The sequence below is a fragment of the Artemia sp. Qi Xiang Cuo genome, chromosome 11 (assembly GCF_049724085.1).
Source record: "Artemia sp. Qi Xiang Cuo chromosome 11, ASM4972408v1, whole genome shotgun sequence".
NCBI lineage: Eukaryota > Metazoa > Arthropoda > Branchiopoda > Anostraca > Artemiidae > Artemia > Artemia sp. Qi Xiang Cuo.
Window position 1 is genome coordinate 54167799 of NC_142804.1, and position 20525 is coordinate 54188323.

Sequence of the window (20525 nt, forward strand, 5' to 3'; positions counted from 1 at the left end):
CCGGAGGGTCATTCCTTTGGACATATGAAGCTACAACCATGGCACGAAAAAAGATCCCTTGAGGAGCAATCTAAGGTAGGAGAAAGAAGTTATCTTGCTAGTACCCGTTCTGAGGATCAAATGCCGCTCGCCACTGATGGATGGTAAGGGTGGCTGACTGTCCCCTCTCTTTTGACGGACGAGTGTTACCTGCCCAAGCCGGTCAAAAGCTGGCGGGTGGGGTTCACGGGATGAGGAAGGTAGTGGCGAACCCCTTGATACTAACACGGAAGCCTCGTCTGAAAAGGGGAAAAAGAGACAGGGAAGTGATATTTCCAAATACCACACCCGAATGGGCAACAATAACCCAGGGGCAATAGGTTCAGAGGCAATATTGTTGCCCGAATGGGCAACAATAACCCAGAGGTTCTATATTGATTTTTTTTTTCAGGATGCGGAAGCGATAGTCCTTTGTGGCCTTAGTGTTATAAAATCAGATAAAATATATTCGATGTTTTTTTTCTCGAAGATTCTCCCAAATAAAAATTTAGATTTTCTCCTAAATAAAAAAGGGAGATCCAGACAAGCGCCCCCCTTCCGATTCACTGTAATTCCCAAGATTGTTGCAAAGTCCCATGTCAGTTTCCTTTATTCTTATAATTTTGTTGTTTTGGACACATTTGCAACATCTTTTCAAAGCTAACTTGCGTTTATGTGCTGCGAGACGACCCTCAAACAGTTGTTACTAATTCTTTTAAAGCAAAGTTTGTTCTTTTGTAGCAAAAGATGGAACATTAATCCGGTATGATCTTTCTTGCAACTTGACAATTGCTGGCTCCGTTTCAAGCGGAGTCTAACAAGTGGAGCTCACATAGGAGTTCCTGGTCCATATTCCAAAAATAACATTTTCTCTATTTTTCCTTCAAATATCACAGTTCCCCCACTTGGTACCAAAAAATGGTACTTTATTAGGGTGTGGTCTCTTTTAAATCTTGAAAAATTTAGTCAAAATCCCTCCCGCAAATCTTATCCTAGGTCCACCGGTGTCTGTAATGGTGCCCAAGGCGTCATAGTACAGTCCCCAGTCGTCCCAGTCGTGGCCGTGGCCAAAGAGTTTGGATTATTTGTAAGAGTGGAAACTGGTGCTAGAGTCGAAAAAAAACCCACCAAATTGCATTTAGGGTTTGGGATGTTTTCTTATCCTAAACTGCTGCATACTTGAGTTTTTAGGTGTTTGAAATGCAGGTTGGGTGGGGGGGGGGGGGTTAAAACAGAATTATATAACAAGTAGGCATACCAGCTTAAAGTCACAAGCTTACTTAATCTGCTAGATTTTTCCAAGCTAAACCAGGCCTATATTGTCCCACTAGATTTTAGCTTAAACTAATTCTGTATGATAAAAATGCTTATTGATTATCAGTTACAGAGGAAATTAAGCTTTACTACTGCTACTAACAACTCGCCACAGCACCAAGCCACCGGAAGCCAATAGAGCTAAGTGTGCTCCTCCTCCATCGCAGTCTATTAAAAGTCTCCCTCTTTACACCCTCCCAGGAAGTTCCCATTTCCCTTAAATCTTTCTTTATGACTTCTTCCCACTCCAACCGTGGACGACCTGCTTTCTGTTTAACTCTAGACGGCTGGCCAAAAAGGACAACCTTCGGCAATCTGTCATTATCTCAACCTTTCTCTATTATAGCCCTAGAAAGCGGGGTTGAACCAAACTTTTCGTACAGCCTACTGTTTGAAATGCGGTCAGTAATCCGGGTACCCAGAACCAAGGCCGTACCCAGAGGAGGGGGGGTTAGGGGGGTTGGAACCCTCCCCCTCCCCGAAATGTTTATTTGATTTGTAAAAATGTAACAAAAATGAATATAAACAAATTTTGTATGCGTTTTTTGAGACTTTTTGTGTAACCCCCCCCCCCGGAAAAAAAATTGAGCAAAACCTCCTCCGAAAAAAAATCCTGGGTACGGCCATGCCCAGAACAATCCGTAGGCAATTTCTCTGGAAAACATCTAGCAAAATCTTCATCTGCTTTTCGGAGCACCCATGCTTCAGAACCATATTTGACCACTGTCATCACTGTAGCTTCCTTTATTCAAATCTTGGTTTGCAAGATTAAGTTTTAATCCTTATTTAAGCCTTGGTTTGCAAATTGAGCTTTAATCCTATAATATTGCAGGTTAATTATTTCAGTTATCAATTTCCTTTGAAACTTTCTACTTGTTTAATGAAACCGCTAGATACTAAACTGTCAGTGGCATTAGAAGTTTTTAATTCCTATCTTGCAAAATCCCCGAAAGTCATAGTCTTATAAGTCTTATAGTATTATAGTCTTATAAGTCTTATAGTCTTATATATAGTCTTATAAGTTAATATTGGTAATATTGCAATCCTGAGAAATAATCACACGAATTACCAAAAATTAAAATGATCTTTGATCTCGACTTAATCTCCAAATCTAAAAAAACATGCGGTATAATTTTTTTCTCTTGCTGCCAAGAAAATTCTTAGTTCTTTGAGAATCCTGAAATATTTTACAAGTATTTGTAAATCCTATGTTTTGCAACATACCTCCTCTTGAATCAGAATGCAACAGATTTTTGGGAGTAAGTATAACGCCCTTTAACACTTTTATGCGTCTTTACAACCAGGATAGGAATACCTGCTAACATAGTTGCAGTCAAGGGAGTTGAAACCAAAAATCTGAAAAATGTCTTCCTCATTTTTTTTTTTTTTTTATTTAAATTAAGGACCAGCTAGTTCTCCAGTCAGATTTTTTTAGGTAGGCCTATATAAGACAGGGTAAAAACAAATATGACACAAAATGCCTATTTCTATAATTACATCTATTATTAATTACATCAATATACATCTATATATAGTTTCATCTATATATAACATCTATTTCTATAAGTGAGTAAAGACTACCTAACATATTTGAAAGAAGTCGAAACCTTTAAATATCTTAGGAGCCAAGTCAAACCAGATTAATTAAACAAAATGGTAGAACTTGTTGCGTTTAAAGGAGAACTATAAATCTAAGTTTCAAGAACATTTCGCGGAACGTCTTTTGTATTATTAGAGCTAAAAAGTCGGCGTTGCCGTAAATGCCCGATTCCGGTAGCCAAAACGTCGGCTCTGTATTATTAACCTCTTTCCATACGAAAAAAGGTTCTAGTAACAAAAAAGTACACATAAAGACAATCCTCAAGGAGAAAATAGCTTTCATGCCTGACGCATATTTGCTGGACATTTCTATTACTTAATTATTTGGCTCTTAGACATGTTATTTAAAATCTAAGATTGAAAAACAATTTCATAGAATCATTTTAACTTGTCTTATTCTAATGCTATGCCGATGACACGCTGAATCTCAGCCGGACGCTTAACCGCCTTTCAGAAATATTCTCATGTCTGCAGTCCAACTACGAGAAAGTCGGTCTGAGATTTAACTCCCAAAAGTCGGAAGTTTTGCTTTATAATTGGAAGAATGACCCTCCTACTAATATCTCACTAGGTGATTGCTCAGTAAAACCAGTTGATAAAATAGTATATCTGGGGCTTCCAATAGGTTCCTCATTACAGCATACCCGTTCCCTCCTGATCTTACATCTTGAACGGCGAATATCCAGCTCCTATGCTTTGATCGTTAAATCCACTCTGAGATTTAACCGTCCACTACTGGCAAGTATTTACAACGCTACCGCTCTGCCACATATATTATATGTGACCCCTTTCTGGAATTTATTGTCAAACCGTGAAAAGTCTAAAATCCGCTCTATATTTTTCCGTTTTGCAAAGTACCTACTAAAATTGCAACCTTGGACAAAAAATAGTTTTCTGATTCGGCGCTATAACCTAGCGGACCCAAATCTAGCTGTTGAGACACTTATTAGCCGGCAAAAAAACCCAGCAATTCTAAAGCACGAGTGGGCAAGTTTGCTTGTTTAATTTTCCCTTTTGTTTCCCTTTTTATTTATTTCTTTCTTTTTTTTTTCTTTTTTTTTCTCCTTTCAAAAGTTGTTGTCTTTGTTGCTATTTTCGAAGAAGTTGTTGTTTATGTTGTAATCTTTGAGTATGCTATCTTTCAGTTTCCACTTTTAGTACTTTTTTGTATACTATTTAAGAACTTGTTGCTTTTGTTGTTATTATTATCGTTTTGTTTCCTCTTTTCGTATTTTTGTATACTCTGTCATTGTACATTTATTGTATACGACGGGTTTTCAATATATATTATATTATTATTATTATTATTATTATATTATAATCTTTGGTAAGTAAATGTAAGTTTTAATTTATTACAGGTTTGAAACCCAAAAAACGTAAATTCTCTTAATACATATTATTTTTTTTTCAAATTTCCATTTTCAGAGTATATTTACTCTCAAAACCTACTGTCGACTTTTCGTTTATCTGTCATGACTATGAACATGACTAAAGTTGGCACTTCCATCAGGACATATATAAATTCGAAAGGGAATTTAAATTTTCAATCCTGCTTTCTTCTCGAGTACTTGGGGTAAAGGGAGTATGGTCACTTCTGATATAGCTTAATTTATTCTCATCGTAAGTTTAAATCTTACTCCAAAGTAACATTTGCAACACAGGGAAGCAGGGATTTTTAAAAAAGAGATACCAATATTTCCCACAAAAGAACAAATCTGGATTTTAAAAGGAGGCGATATTTCTCTCCCACAAGGTGCATTTCCTGGTAGGTTTGGATTTGTCTCTCAGAATTAGCCAAACAAAAGACATTAATCAACCGAATTAAAAAAAATTAAAGATCATTTTTGCGTCTGGAAAAAAAGAATAATCTGATTGGCCTACGGAAATACGTCACAGAGACAAACCAATGGAATATATAGCACATTTTTTAAAACGGAAGTAAAGGGAATTAACCCCTCTTTTTCTCTTTGCGTACACTATGCTGTTGTGTCATCTTTTTGGGCATGAAGGGGGTATAGCCTCATCTTAAAAGGCTTAATTTATGCTCATTGTAACTTTTTATCTTGCTCCATACTGTCACTTTAAAGCTTTGTTTTGTTTCGATTAATGTATCTTGAACTATCATCTGGATATTCAAAAGTTACTTATAGGTGTGAAAATCAATGAATCAAAGGTGCAACAAAAACAATTGTATTTAAATCTAATATTCGTCTGTCATAATCCATTCTAAATAACTTCAAGCATAGTCAGATTACGATTAAAAAGTGCACGATTCTTGAGTGATACTGGAAAACATTTTGAGTGAACAATCAAATCTCCCAATTGGGGGTCAAACGTGTCAATGGCGGGCGAGTCGTTTTAATTTAATTACAATCAGCAAAGGTGAATTACATTTTTCTTTTCAAACCAAATCAATAAACAATTTGCTGCTTAGTTGGAACCGTCAAATAGGGAGTGTACAACTGTGATCCATCGCTCGCCGACTGGTACATCATGGTAAGGTTCTTGATCAGATTTTCTGGTCTGAATTAGGTATTGGTATGCACAAGCATAGGGTCAAGAATGTACAAATGAGACGACCACTATTATTGATAATGTTGTGTTTTCGATAATCCATTCAGATAAAAACTATTTCAATGGGAGACCAGTTAATAAACACAAATTTATTAGAATACATGATTCCTTATGAGACATTTGTTTCGTTTAAAGCGCATTTCTTATACATAGGGCCTTGGTCATCAGCAAGGTGGGCTAGGTACTTGTGTATTATACGGCAAACACTCAACTGCTTCATTTAATTAGAACCTGTTTCTTTGACGCTTAATCCTAATGAAATATCACAAAATATTATGAAAATATAATACTTTAGAAACAAATTTGGGCTATATATTTGCACATTAGGGGGGTGGGGCAAAGTATAGTGGGTCTACATGCAAAATGTGTTAGGTACAATTATTCTGCATATTATGAAGTAAGAATTGTTTTCGAACTTCAAACTGTCCAAATACTATACCCTCCCCCCTAATGTACAAATATATAGCCCAAATTGTATATTTCCCATCTATTCTGTCGCTTATCTATGTCTTGTCTCACGATAAGCTGAAAGAAATTAGTGAAGAAAACGGTTTGTTTTCGGGTTTTACACAGCGTAAACTTGAGTATTTGCCGTATAATAGGCAAATATCGGGGTTTAATTTAGGCACCTACAAGTGGTTTGCAGGCAAGGCAACCCAGAGTAAGTTTTCCAACTGTAGGTGGTCAGCAAATATTTGAGAAAAGGTTCTTAGTCAGAAAATATTTAAGGTCTCCAGAGGAGGAGAGTTTCAACCCCCCTGATTTGACCTTCCTTTGCAGACAGTCAAATTCGGCAATGGAAGTAGATACTCCTAAAAAAGAACGGGTATCTTCTTTTAGATGTCTCTCTTACATAAAATGACAATGATTCCCAATCTGGAACTTACAACTTTTTCTGTTTGTTTTTTCTTGGAGGGATCACAACTGTGATCAGCTTACTCTTTGCAGTCAATTCAAAAATATGTATAGAGATTCAGAATGTGATTGCAATACAGCCATTTTTCCAGAAGAGGAGATTATTTTCTATACTCTCTTGGTATTCTTTTTCTTCAACCTAATAAAAAAATTATCCAAATATTTCCCCAATTAATTTATATTCTCATTATCATACGAAAGCTACAAAACCTCTGTCAAGTTAAAAGGAACAATCAAATATTATTTCTCATGTTATGTGGAACATTTTTTCTCCTCTGAGACTATGGTAGAGCCCCACACAAACATTCTAACGAGGATTCAACTTCTCGTCAAAAAATTGCAAGGCATATTGGCTTTAATTGAATGGAAAGTATTTTTATTTTTACAAGTTATCATTTATTTATTCATTTTAATGGGTGCTTATCAACTATGAACAAATAAACCGCGGTAATTAAAAGACTTTATGTGACTTTCTTTCCAAGCTGAGAATTTTTACGTATAACCTTAAAACTGGAAGGCCATATCAATAGTTTCTATTCATTTCATGAACTGAACCTATTGAACTATATTTTATATTGTTCTGAAGATACTCAGAAGCCTTTTCCCCCAAATGTATCACATATGCTTTTCCCAGTAGTGGAAATGCTGCAAACTGTTGCGAATTGTTTTTCTTATCTGACTATTATTTCTTGTATCAGACACAGAGAAACCCCTTCCTTGAACAATGGGTCTTTAACAAGTTAAAAAGAAATCCCTTTTTGTCCCCTTCAACAGAATTTAGTTGTTGAAAATATTTCCTTTTGAACTATTACAGCCAAAATAGGATAAAGAAGTTGCGTCATTAGGAAGCTAATGAACTTTGTTTCGTCTTAGAACTTTTCATATATTCATCGTCGAGCCCCCAAACTAAAAATTCATGATACTTTCAGCAGCTGCTCCCTTATAAGACAATGAAAATAAAACTTGCAAATTTTGTATCATGCGAGAACATATGATAATTTTCCGACAAATAAACTTTGTTTACAAAGCTATGTCTCTCTTAAGAAATTTGGGCGGGTCTACCCCCATGTTATTACTGATAATCCCCAAGATCATAAGTTGCGAATGTTAAATTTGAATTGACCCCCCCCCCTCCTAAAAGAGAGACAAAATACTAATAACTGAAACATTCCAAACACCTTTGGACAGGACTGTATCCAGAGTTTTTTTTCGGGGGAGGGGTATTTAAAACAGGTAACAAAAAACCCTCCAGAGATACAAACCGTCCCCATTATTTTTCTTACGAAGTTGATAATTTTCCGACAAATAAATTTTGTTTACAAAGCTATGTCTCTCTTAAGAAATTTGGGCGGGTCTACCCCCATGTTATTACTGATAATCCCCAAGATCATAAGTTGCGAATGTTAAATTTGAATTGACCCCCCCTCCTAAAAAAGAGACAAATAACTGAAACATTCCAAACACCTTTGGACAGGACTGTATCCAGAGGTTTTTTTCGGGGGAGGGGTATTTAAAACAGGTAACAAAAAACCCTCCAGAGATACAAACCGTCCCCATTATTTTTTTTACGGTCAAAATCTGTGGTATAGTCAACATTGAGATTCAAATGGGCTTAAGGCCAAAAACGTACCCGTCGCAAATATCCGAAGAACAGAAAAAAAGCTCATAAAACCAACTAGGGAAAATTGTTACAAGTTTTAACTAAAAAACAAGTTTTTGCGAAATTAACTGCACTTCCTCTGTCTTAATCGTTTTGTCAAAAAAAAACAACATGATATTAGTAGTTGGGTCTTAAGCATGATTGGCAAGGTTTTTAGAAATGTACAATATGTATTTCCACTGTAAGTTCAACTATAAGTTTGATTTGACACACCATTTTCTAAACCTGTCCAAAGTCAACACACCACTGACTGAATTTCCCAGTTCCTATTTTTTGTGAAGAGATCGAATTTCAAGTACAAGAATCAAAACTAAGATAGGAAAAACAGTTGCATAATGACGACGAACAATATTTCTGAAAAGAACGTAAGCAATCGTTTACACAATAACCAGGCACTGAAACAAAGTTTGGTTTTCAACTTTTCGGAATTTATAGTTTGAGTCTGTTATGTTGAGTTAGTTAGTATGTCTGTTAGTTTGAGTCTGCACTGTTGTTCTTGATCTGTTGTGATACCGGTTTCTCTGTCTGCGAGCGGAGATAATTAGCTTAGCCTGTGTGAGATAAACTACTATGTAGGTATGTTTTAATTAAATATTTAATAGATTATATATTATATAGAGTTGGTTAGGTTAGGTATTTAATATAATGCATTCTGGACGGCCTGCTTTCCATAATTCTCTGTTGTAGTGTCCATAATTTTGTTACTGTATTATATTTTCATCCTATTTTGGTTTATTTCATTATGATTAACTTAATTTCACATCATTACCGTGGTCGCTAAATTGGAAATAGCTATATTGATATATTCGTGTCCGCTCTGCTCAGTATCTGAGTAAAAAATCTTATAAGAAAGGTTTTACTGTCCGGTTTGTTAGTAGTCCAAACAGTTCGTTGCCCACTCACCCACTGTATTCTCTGAACGCTGTCTAAAGACAGTACAGATGTGGGATTTATAAACAATACTAACCTAAATCTTTGTCAGCCTGGCTTCTATTTTATGTGACTTAAATGGTGATTTAGAACGAGCAAGATCTAATGAAAGTCAGAATAAAGCCCTAAAAATAGACAAGATTACGCACAACTTCCAATGAACTAGACGAGGAAGATTCAATTGATATATTAGACGCACGAAGCGCTTGATATGAATAAATGAACTAATCTTTGAACAAATAATTTGGGTTTCAAGGTAAAAACAAACTCGGGGCCTTACCTTTTCTGAAGGGAAATGGCTTGTGTTTACAGCCTCTCAATAATTTTTTAGCTCGTTAGTTTTTCAAAGAAAATTTCCGACATTTCCCCAGGAAAATATTTTTGGTATCGTTTACGCTTACGGACAAAAATCCTTGCTATGACCTGATAGAGATATCATCAAGTTTCAATTTCCAAAGAAAAGTAACTTTTCTTTATTACAATTTTCATTACTTGTCGAAAATTGAAAACAGATTTAAGAATTACGCTTTGGTTACATCTCAGAAAACCGGTTTCGAAGCTACAAAAAGGTTATTTTAGGTTTAGATAGATAGATTTATTTCATACAAATATAAACAAACACAAATAATTAAATAGAACCAACAGGGAGCTAAGCTCGAAAGGAAGGCTAACAATTATTACAAAGAGTTCAAGTACACCAAAAGTAAAGATAAAGAAGATAAACCAAAAAACATCATACCATATAGAAGGAGAAAGACAAAAGAGGCTACGCCAGCACGGCAAAATCTAAAAATAATACTAAGAAACAAATTATCAAGAAGAATCACCTCGTCATCAAAGGGTAATAGGTTGGGTTAGTTTTCCATAATTCTGTTTCTAAAGTATTATTTTATCATCGTGTTTTTTTTTACATTTCATTAGGTTTAACCTAACTTTACTTCTAGTTTCTAATAACCAAAAAGTACCCAATTTTCAGGGGCAACTCAGATAACAATAGTACTGATATTTTATTTAATGTGCATGATCGTATTGAAAAAAAAATGCAGCCTCTTCAATATGTTCACATATTAGCCTAAACGGTAATGTACAAACAGAAGTGGAGAACGGCTTTGTCTTCAGAAGCAAAGGGTAAGTCTAGCTCACGCATGCAGGGAGGCAGCACAGTCATAATCCCTTTGATATTTCAAAATCTTCACATACTTATCATTCAGTTTATCAATGATGCATTCATAAAATAAAACGGTACTGGTTCATTATATGGGCTTTTCTAAAAAGTCAAGTTTGGTTAATGCTAATGAAATAAAATAAAATAGGATGACTATATAGTGGCTTATAAACAAATTTGGGCTATATATTTGCACATTAGGGGGGTGGGGGTAAAGCATAGCATATATTAAATAGTAACCTAACCTAGGTACCTCCCCCCCCTAAACCCCCAAAAAAACAGTTTAAAAATCGTAAACGCAGTGAAACCTACTCTATGATTCCATTTCAAGAGACCGCTATTGAGAAATAACCAGTCTGGCGGGTTTTTTTGTGACTGGTTTCGTTGTAAAGGCCCATATAACGCACCAATAAAACATAGCTTTGACCTTGAAACCTTTAGGTTTAATTCCAATAAGTCTCATCGAAAAATTCGAATGTGTTTCAGTGATTTAGTAGTAACAGCATGGAGCGTACCTATGAAAACTATGATATTAGTAAAATGATGGATAGAGCACAATATGAGCTGTCAAATCGGACCTAATCTTAACAATGACCTTCTTTACAATCTCTGAGAGAAGTTGTTATAGTATTTGCATATTACAGTTAAACATGCTTCTCCCTGTGTTGGTGCTTTCATACCGCTTAGCTCAAAAAGGTCAACAAGAGGATCAAATATTTTATTCATGCATTTGGGAAGACTGAATCTTGTTTGACTAATACGTATCTGATGGATGACATGACCGCTTCACAGTCCTATATCAAATTGCTTATTAGTTCTACTTTCGGAAATTGGTCGATTGTTTGTTTCCTGTTTGAAACTGTAAAAATAATAAAACAGTTCTTGGTAACGAACTGTAAGTAAGGAGCGACCCGGCTCAATAGTAACCGAAACTCTAAAAAACGGAATTTTGATACAAATAGATACATCAGAAGAATCAGATTTTTATGCTGGTTTCAAATATATAAGTTTCATCAAGGTTAGTTCTACCCATCAAAAGTTACGCGCTTGAGAATATTTGCCTTATTTTCGAAAAAAAGAGGGGAACAACCCCTAAAAATCATAGAACTCTAATGAAAATCACAGCATCAGATTCAGCGTATCAGAGAACCCTACTAAAGAAATTGCAAGCTCCTATCTGCAAAAATGTGGAATTTTGTACTTTTTGTACAAAATGCGTGTTTATTTGTTTTTTTTTGTTTTTTTTTGTTTTTTATTTCCCAGGGTGGTCGTATCGATCCAGTAGTCCTAGAATATCGTGAGAGGGCTCATTCGAACGGAAATTAAAAGTTCTAGTGACCTTTTTAAGTAACCAAAAAATTGTAAGGAAACTAGCTCCCCTCCCAAGCTAATTCTTTTCACAAAGTCACCAAACAAAAATTTTTAGATAGCCATTTGGTTTACTATGGTTGCAAATCCGACACAAATGTGTTTGTGGCTGACTTAATCCCCCAGAGTTGGTGAGGGAAGGGCTGCAAGTTATAAACTTTGCCCATTGTTTACATGTAGTATTGGTAATTGGGAAGTATACAGGTGTTTTCAGGAGGAATTTTTTTCTAGTGAGGGGTCGAGGTAGGGGTAACGGGGGAGGATCTTTTCATGGAGGATATTTTCATGGGGGAAGGAAAATTTCCATGAAGGGGGTGCTAGATTTCACAGCATTATTTAAAAAACGATCAGAAATTAAATAAAAAAACAAATTTTTTTCAACTGAAAATAAGGAGCAACATTAAAACTTAAAACGAACAGAAATTATTATGTATAGAGGGGGTTTGCCCCCTGGTCAATACCTCGCTCTTTACGCTAAGGTTTTTTAGTACTTTCAAAAGAGCTATCTATTCTAATTAACCGGCCTTTGTGATTCAGGGGTTTGTGATTCGAAAAAAATTCGAAATTTAGCGTAAAGAGTGAGGTATTGACTAGGGAGTGAACTCTCTAACTTACGTAATAAAAACATACGAATATAGAAATTCGTTACGTAAGTTAATTCGTAAGTTACGTCAGAACAAAATTTCGAGAAAGCCAATTAGCCAAAAAAAGAAAATTAATATGAGAATTTCGTTTTAAATATTCATGTACGGTGACCAAAATCAAAGCTGCATTAATTCAAAAGCGTTCAGAAATTAACTAAAAAAACAAGTTTTTTTTAACTGAAAGTAAGGAGCGACATTAAAACTTAAAACAAACAGAAATTATTCTGTATATGAAAGGGGCTGCCCCCTCCTCAACGCCTCGCTCTTTACGCTAAAGTTTGACTCTGTCTAAGAACTTTATTTTTTAAAACAATAATAAACTTTAGCGTAAAGAGCGAGGTGTTGAGGAGGGGACAGCCCCTTTCATATACGGAATAATTTCTGTTCGTTTTAAGTTTTAATGCCACTCCTTACTTTCAGTTAAAAAAACTTGTTTTTTTTAGTTAATCAAATCGTAAAAGCAACTTGGACTGCTGTCAATTCTATCTTAATAATTTTGGCTGCCGTAAATCAAAAGGCGCTATGTGACAAATTTTGCAACTAGAATGAAATGAAACTAATGGAAATCGGTCAAAATTTTTATACGGCATTGAACTTTCCAAGACAATTTTTTTTTTACAAATTTGCAAGGAAAAACTTTGCTAAAAAAAATTTTCAGCACTTTGGAAGGAAAAACATTTTATTTTGTACGAATAATAAGAAACGTTTTGATATTTCAGCTAAGGATCCGGGAATCTTTATGAACGGTGAAAAAATGGAAGCAAAAAACAGCAACTAGCTTGAAAAACTAATGCATACATTAAACAAAAACGTTAGACAAAACCAAAAAGAAACAAAATCAAGAGAATTTACTGAAAAAATGTACATTGTCAGTTTAATATACATATGCTGATATTTATTCCTCAAAATCTTAATTTTGATTTCCTAAAGTTATAAAAATGAAAAAATTTAAAAGAATTTTTTCAGTAGAGTACAAATTATGTTCTGGCTTTTAGAAAGCATAGGGGGTTTGAACCCTTTTCATATTCATTTCTGCTCGTTTTGAGTTTGACTCTTTTATTTTTTTTTCATTTCTGTTTGTTTTGGGTTTCATTTATTTATTTACACCATTTGTGGTAGTTGTATACCTGGTAGATTATTTGATTCTGTTTTTGTTCATTTTGGTTTAACAGAGTTCTTTACTTTTTTTGAAAAAATTATTTTGTGGAAACAGTTTTTTTTTTATAAATTTCAGTTCGTTTTATAGCCTTTGTCAGGGATAAGAAAATAACAGTTTGAATCTTTCAGGTTATCCTTTAAGAATCTATAGTTTGGCCTGCTATTTATATGCTGGAGAAACTTTTTCAGCCATTTTTAACAACATCTTTGAATATTTACGCAAATAGTAGTGTTTAATTTAGTCATACACATTCTCTAGTTGAACTGATGAATAAACGTTAACACGATTCCTAAAAAGTTATATTTATACTCTTTTACAGCCTAGATACACTTACTCTCTTTTGATTTAGTAAAATTTTAAGAGCAGAAGTTGTAATAGATTTAGCCCCGAAATTTTGAACTTAATACCCTCAGTCGTTCTTAATATATTGCTGAGATGTCCTATTGGCAACCAGCATACAAACAGTGTGTTTTGATTTAATTTTAAAGCAACATTTAGTTTTTAAGCATAATGGGCAAATTAAATAACTCGGGGGGGTTGACCTACCCAATAACCCTAAAGATATAGTTACTAGACCATTCAGCTATGCTGAACCAAATGACTGTCTTAAAATTTTGATTGGAAGTGTCTGGAAAAACGTAACCTAAATAGGAGGGCTGATTGCCCTCCAATCGCTTTTGGCTCTTAAGAGGGCACTAGAACTGTTAATTTTCAATCAAGTTAGCTACTTTAAAATATCAGTGATTCTACTAGCTATGATAGAGCAGTCGCTGCCTATGTCCTTATATGCCATATAGTGCTTATGTGCCCTTTTAATACCTGTATGCATATATGTTGTTCACTTAATTGAAACTTCCTAAACGTTCTTAGTTTCAACTTAATGTCATTAGTGTCGTTATTTACAGTAACCGTAGAAGCAGCATTATATATGAATACACACAGTGTCTTCTGGCTAGCTCAAAATCCACAACTTATGAAGGTATGAAGATGAAATTTTCAGAGAATATTTCTGTTGTACGGATGATAACCTGCCATCCGTATGCAGGTTGTCAAAAGGGCATATCAGCAATATCTTAGGAACAGTTTCGTGTGTGAAACTAAAACTTGCAACGCTTGTTGCGGGGGATGTTGAACTAACCAAAAGACAATATTTGAATTATATTGGCGTTACTACTACAACTAATAAACCTACACCTACTACAACTAATAAGGGTATTAAAGCAATAATTTTTGGCAATATTGTAACTGTATTGAATTAAATCGAAACACACTATGCCCATATAGTTTGTCAAGAGAACGTTTCAGCAATACTTCAGGACCGGTTGATGGTATTAAGCTAAATATTTCATCATGTGCTGAAGGGGATGTTGAAAAAAGGTGCTATTTGCATACTGCTACTAACATGGGCACCCATAAGGGGGGGGGGTGGAGGGGGCTCCAGATCCCCGCTGGCTGAATGACGCTGCCTTATATTTGTATTAATTTTAAAAACTTTTTCCACAAACAAGTTTTTCAAAGAAAAGTAAAGAGCTCCATTAAGCCAAAAAACGGGAAGAAATAAAATCAAATAATCTTCAAAGCGTAAAATTACCACAAATAACCATCAGTAAATAAATGAAACTCAAAACGAACAGAAATTAGAATAAATAGCCAAGTCAAACTCAAAACGAGCAAAAATTAACTATAGTAGGGCTTGCAACCCCCATGCTTTCTTAAGACCAGAAAATAATTTAGGCTTTACTGAAAAAAAAATGACTGTGGATTTTCAGTTTAATTAGTCGAAATTGCCCCCTAGGTGTTTGTGAAAAGTGGCATCGCAGTGCCATATTCGTCTTGGGGTTGAGAGTTTAAATACCCTGGATCTATTAAACCCGGGGAAAATAATGTGAAAAATACGTAAAAATATTAAAATACGAAAAATAATCTCCTAAAATTCTTAAACCTCGACCCATAAGTCCTAGAAAATTTTGAATATTTGAAAAAAATGTTAAAATATGGTAAATGATTGATTAATTCCTTAAATGATAGTATATCCTTAGTCAAAATTGCCCCCTAGGTGTTTGTGAATACGGTATTGCAGTGCCATTATTGTCCAGAGGTTGAATGTTTTCATGCCCTGAATCTATTAAAACACCGGAAAAATAATGAAATATAATGAAAAATAAATCCTGGAAAATATTAAAAAAGGAAACAAATGCTAAAATATCGTAAATAATTGAATAAAATACTCAATTTCTAGCATACCCTTAGTCAAAATGGCCCCCTTGGTGTTTGTGAAAACAGAGTGTATTTCATTAACTTTAAACGATCAATTCTAGTGTAAGCAAATATTTTTCCAGGAAGTCCCCCCAAGAAAAATTGCATATATGAAATAATTCCTGCTAGAGCCTGCCGTATGTCAACCATTCAGTGTCATGGACTTGGAATCAGCATGGAACACTGCACTCTAGCAATGAAATGGCAAGTTTCTACTTCAGTTGTGAGTTTTCTCAAAGATGAGAAAGAGTTATACTTCGATTCTTAATTTTGTCAAAGAAGAGAAATATTTCAAATACTATTCTGATTTTACCATAGAAGAGAAAAAATTTTATACTCTGGTCTTGAATTTTCTCAAAGAAGAGAAAAAATTTCAAGCTCTGTTCTGTATTTTTTTCGTAGAAGATAGGAAAAGTTATACTTTGATTCTAAATTTTCTCAGTGATGAGAGAAATCTCCACTTTAATTTTTGAGTTTTCTCAAAGATTTGAAGAGCAGTTCGAGTTCTCTTCTAAGTTTTTCCATAGAAGAGAAAAAGTTCGACTTTACTTCTGAATTTTTCAGTGAAGAAAAAAATGTTACACTTCGATTCCAAATTTTTCAAAGAATGGAAAACGGTTCCAGTTCAATTTTAAATTTTCTCAAAGAAGAGACAGAAGTCACTTCAGTTCAGAATTTTCTCACAGAAGAGAAACAATTTCAAGTTCTGTTCTGAAATTTTTCCGTGGAAGATAGGAAGAGTTATACTTCGAGTCTGAATTTTCTAAAATATGAGAGAAAGTTCCACTGTAATTCTCAGTTTTCTCAAAGAAGTGAAGAGCCGTTCAAGTTCTCTTCAGAATTTAAGTTACACTTCGATTCTGAATTTTTTCATATATATAGTCCGGTTCAGAGATTCACCGAAGAAGTTAAAAGTTCAACTTCACTTAGGAATTATTCAAAGAAGAAAAAAGATCAAGTTCTTTTCTGATTTTTTTTCCGTAAAAGACAGGAAAAGTTATACTTCCATTCTGAATTTTCTCAAAGATGAGAAAAATTTCCAATTTAATTTTGAGTTTTCTCAAAAAAGTGAAGAGCAATTCAATTTCTCTCGCGAATTTTTCCATAGAAGAGAGAAAACAAAGTTACACTTCGATTCTGAATTTTTTTTCAAAGATATGGTCCGGTTCTGAGATTCTAAATTTTCTCAAAGAAACAAAGAATAGTGAAAAATGAGCATGTAATGAGTTTCACGAATAAGAAGAGTTTCACAATGAGCAAAAATCACTTTATATTTTCATGAAGAGAGAAATCAACGTGAGACATGTTTCACGAGAAGAAAGATCAATGTACAAGATTCACGAAGAGAAAATCAACGTGTAACCAGTTCCACGAACTAAAATCGGCAGGCAATAAGTTCTTTGAACAAACTCAGTTTTACGATACGAAGAAAATCATTGTAAAAGTTTTGCGAAGAGAGGGGAAAAAAGCTTCACGAACAAAAATCAGTCCTCAGCAACTTCCACAAAGTAAAATCATCATGCAACAAGATCCATAGACAAAATTAGTTTCGCGTGGAGAAAAAAAATCAATGTACATGTTTCACGACGAGAAAAATCAACATGCAACAACGTTTACGAATAATAATAAGAATGCAATGAGTTCCACGAACAAAATCAATTTTCCTAAGAGAAAAGTGTACAAGTTCACTAAAAAAAACAACGTGTAACTAGCTTCACGAACATAATCAGCATGTAATGAGTTTCACGAGCAAGACGAGTTTCACAATGAAAAAAATCACTTTACGTTTTCATGAAGAGAGAAATCAACGGGAAACAAGTTTCACGAGAAGAAAAATCAATGTACAAGTTTCACGGAGAGAGAATCAACCTGTAACCAGTTCCACGAACTAAAATCGGCAGGCAATAAGTTCCTTGAACAAAATCAGATTCACGATAAGGAAAAAATCATTGTAAAAGTTTTGCGAAGAGAAAGGATAAAACAAGTTTCACGAACAAAAAATCAGTCCTCAGCAACTTCCACAAAATAAAATCATCATGCAACAAGTTCCATAGACAAAATTAGTTTCACGTGGAGAAAAAAATCAATGTACATGTTTCACGACGAAAAAATCAACATGAACAACGTTTACGAATAATAATAAGTGTGCAATGAGTTCCATGAACAAAATCAATTTCCCTAAGAGAAAAATGTACAAGTTTTCTAAAAAAAACAACGTGTAACTAGTTTCACGAACATAATCAGCATGTAATAAGTTTCACGAGCAAGTTTCACAATGAGAAAAAATCCCTTTACATTTTCATGAAGAGACACATCAACGTCAAACATTTTTCACGAGAAGAAAATCAATGTAAATGTTTCACGAAGATGAAAATCAACGTGTATCAATTTCCTTGAACAAAAGCCGATTCATGTTAAGAAAAAACATTGTACAAGTTTCACGAAGAGAAAAATCCCCATATAATAAGTTTCACAAAGAAAAATCAGTGCGTATCAAGTTCCATGAAGAAAATCATCATGCAGCAAGCTTCATGAACATGATTAGTTTCATTTGGAGAAAAATCAATGAACAATTTTCAGGATACGAACAGTCAACATTCAACAACGTTCACGAACAATAGTAAGCATCTAATGACTTCCAAGAAGATAGCCAGTTTCACTAAGAGAAAAACCGATATATAAATTTCACGAACAGAAAAAACAACATGCAATAACTTTCACGAAAAAGTTCCATGAATATAGTCACTTTTACGAGGTCAAGAATCAATTTACAAGTTTCAAGAAGAGAAGAAACAACATGCAAGAAGTCTCTATTAAGCCCCATGAAAGTAATGAAAAATATGTAAAAATATTAAAATACGGAAAATAATCTCTTAAAATTATCAGACCTCGACCCATATTTTTCAAATAATGATAAATAAGCCCTAGAAAAGATTAAAAATATGAAACAAACGTTCAAATTTGGTAAATAATTGCTTAAATCCTTAAATGCTAGTATATCCTTAGTCGGAATTGCCCCCTAGGTGTTTGTGAAAACGGTATCGCAGCGCCATAATGGTCATTTTTTTGTTTACAAAATTTATTTTTAGAGAAAAGGGTTGAAAAATCCATATGTGTGATCATTTACTCCTGAGGGTGTTGTCGGAGATGGTATATTGTGCCACGCTGGCCTCAATTCTTAAGGGTCGTCAGAAGAAACTCTAATGGCGGTTTTTTCATTAAGACTAAATGATCAGTTCTAGTGTGAGTGACTATTTTTGCTGCAAAAATGCCCTTGAAAATATCCAATAATGCATGCTAGAGGCTGTCGTGTATCAACCATTCAGTGTCAAAGGCTAAGAATTAGCATGGAAAATCGCATACTAGCAATGGGATGGCAAGTTTCCGCTGCCCATTTAAAAACAATTGTCATTTTTTAGTTTACAAAATATATTTTTGAGAAAAAAGGCTGAAAAATCCATATGTTTGGTAATTTGCTCCCAGAGAGTGATTTCTGGGGGGAGGGATATCTTGTGCCACACTGACCTTAATTCTTAGGATTCATCAGAAGAAACGCTAATGGCGGTTTTTTCATTAAGTTTAAACGATCAATTCTAGTGTAAGTTAAATTTTTGCTGGAAAAATGCCCCCCGAAAAATGCCATATGTGCAATAATGCCTGCTAAATGCTGCCCTGTATCAACCATTGAGTCTAATGGGCTCGGAATCAGCATAGAATATCACAATATAGCAATGAAATAGCAAGTATCTGCTGTCCAATTAAAAAAAAACAATGGTCAGCTTTTAGTTTACAAAATTTATTTTTGAGAGAAAAATCTTGAAAAATCCATATTTGTGATAATTTACCCCCCCCCCCCGAGGATGTTGTCGGGGATGGTATGTTGTGACACGCTGGTCTCAATTCCTAGGATTCATCGGAAGAAACACTAATGGCAAAATTTAACATTAAGTTTAAACGATCAATTCTAGTGTGTGAATATTTTTGCTGGAAAAAATGCCCCCAAAATGTCATATGCGCGATAATTCCTTCTAGAGGCTGTCGTATGTCAACCATTCAGTGTCACAGGCTCGGAATTAGCATTTCGTAATCTAGCAATAAAGTGGCCGCTGTCCAATTAAAAACATTGGTCAGTTTTTAGAGAAAATTTATTTTTGAGAGAAAAAGGTTGAAATCGCACTAGGGGTGATGTGGTGGGGGGGGGGTGTGTGTTTCAACGTGGATGTCTAGGGGCAGGATCGTAATGCCTTTGTTTTTTGGGGGTGTTTTGTGGAGCATCATGAAAGGTTTGGCTTGCGAAATGTCTAGGTGGGTGAATTTTCCTAAGCTTAGCTCAATGAAAACGTGGCACTTTCGTTAATAGCTCTCGGAAATACCTCAATATGGCCTAAATTTGCATTTAACATCAACTTTGCCCGTCTGAAAAGGATTGCTAGGATGTATTTTTCTTTAATGCATGGTTTTTTGTGCTTATACTTTATTCTTTATAAACTTTTTCGCGTTTTATTTTTTGTTTGTCGTGTTTTTTAACTGATTTTTCTTTGTTTTAATAATGTTGTAAATTTGTTTTAATTAATATAAATTTTTTGCCAAGGTCTGTTTTTTTAATATTTTTTGTTTAGGATGACTCTTCAATACCAAAGCGTTTACACAATTTGAGCCTATTGTAAGTCTCCTTTCGCTTTTATTACTAAAGATACATTAAGAACAATCAACAACATTATCTGGAATCACTCCCTAAGAAGCGTTACTTAATGAACAGGTGCAATCTCTAGAGAAATATATTCTCCGTCTGCGAGGAAATTATCACAGGTATCAGAAACATGTCATTCTAGTAAGCGAAACGTGGGAAATCTCTTTTCATGAAATAGGCTATTTCTAAAACATATTAACCAGAAGAAAATACTGGAAATAGTCTGGGTCCTG